At 53.0% G+C, this 1743-nt stretch overlaps 1 protein-coding gene across 3 annotated transcripts in view; it reads left to right on the top strand.

Moving 5' to 3' along the window:
- Positions 1-1743, top strand: part of LOC110403360 (rho-related GTP-binding protein RhoG-like) — an 11332-nt gene that overhangs the window by 386 nt on the left and 9203 nt on the right. For 2 of the 3 annotated variants that reach the window (XM_021406493.1, XM_021406491.1), the window contains exon 2: positions 354-493. The gene's annotated coding sequence lies outside the window, so the exon portion shown is untranslated. Of the gene's footprint in view, positions 1-48; positions 106-353; positions 494-1743 lie in introns of those variants that run through there. The other variant, XM_021406492.1, reaches the window with a different exon arrangement.

Below are 1743 nucleotides of genomic sequence, written 5' to 3'. Positions count from 1 at the left end.
CCGAGGGGCGCGGGGGCGGCACCGAAACGCGCGGCCCGGGGCGGTGCGTTCCGCGGAGCGGGGCGTCGGGCTGCGGTCTCCGGCTGCTCGGCGCCGCGCCCGGAGGTGAATCGCTTTATCCGGGGGTTGCGTGCAGGGGAAGCGGACGGGAGCTGCGCTGTCTCGGAGCGCTCTCGCCTCCGGCCCGGTTTCCTGCTGAGGGATGTACAGGAAGTGCGGACGGCCCCGCGCGCTGCTCCGCTGCTTTCCCCTTCCGCAGGGCCGGGCTGGGCAGGGCCGGGCGGGGGCCGCGCTCGTCCCGCAGCGATCCGTGTTGCGGTGCGAAGAGCGGGTTGTTTGTTCCTTCTTCCCAGGGCCGCAGAGGAGCGGTGACGCTCGGTCCCCTCGCACGAAGCGACCGCGTTACAGCCCCGTGGAGAGAGCGAGGCGGGAGGAGAGCGCGGCCTCGACGTACCCTGCCGGCCCTCGGCAGCGGAGCGCTCGCTGGTTTCAGGTATTGTCTCGACAAAGGGCCGCTGTAGAAGCTCTCTTTCTCGAGCGTAGCGGTTCTCGGGTTCTATCAGCTTTCGGTACGCGTCCGTTCTGCGGCGCGGAATCGCGAGCTCAGCCTCAGGCAGCCAGAGGAAGCGCTACCTGTTATTTGTGCTCAGCCTCCCCCTCTCGGGTTTAATTTGATGTCCCTTTGTTCTTTTTGAAAGAACCAATGGATACTCGGCGGCTGTTTGCTCTGTACAAACACTTGTGATTTCCACTGTGTTTACGCTGAGTTGTAAAAAGAACCCCGATCTTTAAATGCTTTTATTCGTTTTGTCTACCCTCTCTGCTTACAGCACGCATCCTCTGCTGCAGTGCAGTGCTCCTTGTGCTTGCTTCTATTGGGTGCTTGGCCCAGGCTTGGTTTTTTTTTGGTCTAAAAACCTTAAGTTCTCTTCTGTGCTATGCACTGGTCACGAGGGCTGTTGCTGGTTAGTTTGTCACCGTTCAGTTGCGCTCAGATTTCCATAGGGAACTTACGGTTGTGAGGCATTATTTGTCATTTTAGCTCCTGAGCTGTTTCCATTTTTTTTTTAAAAAAAAAAAAGAAGCTTTGAAGTATTCTTCCTCAGTGGAATGCTACAGAGGTGTTGAAATGAAGTCTGCGGTTTGCAATTAGCAGGGAAAAGGTGAAGGTGCAGTTTGATTTGCTTATGCGATGAGGTCGTGATTCTGCCACGGTGCTGAGTGTTTTCACGCTGTTCGGGGTCGTGTGTTAGAGAAGTTTCACATCTGTAAGAGGAGCATTTTATTTCTTCGCTTTCCAGCCCTGCCTGTGTAGGTTTGGTGCAGGGCCGGGAGGTTCCTTTGTAGCTCAGAACTTCCGCTCACTTTTTAGAAGCGGGGTAGCTGATGCAAACAACAGTGGCAGATACTGCAATATTGTAGCCACGATAAAAATACACGCTTACTGTGTGCTTTAACTTGTGTCTCCTCGTTGTATCAAGGCTATTTAAAGAGACTTCTGAAGGCTGCTGCTGATTGAGCAAGGCCATTTTTTTTTTTGGTTTGTTTTACTTCCCTGTAAAATTTAAGGGCGGAGGAGGAGAAATGGAGAAAACAAAAGAGAAACAAGAAGGTGTGAGTGCTTTTTTTTTTTTTTTTTGAGGAAAAAGGCAAGGTTTTCCCAGAGACGCTTTCTCCCTCTGATACAGCAGTGGCTTTCTTCCAACTTTTCTTCAAAATAAAATATTTAGACTGCCAGTGAGC

Source organism: Numida meleagris, chromosome 8 (assembly GCF_002078875.1).
Source record: "Numida meleagris isolate 19003 breed g44 Domestic line chromosome 8, NumMel1.0, whole genome shotgun sequence".
Taxonomy (NCBI): Eukaryota; Metazoa; Chordata; class Aves; order Galliformes; family Numididae; genus Numida; species Numida meleagris.
Note: the sequence above shows the minus strand (reverse complement) of the source record. Positions and strands in the feature narration are given on the sequence as shown.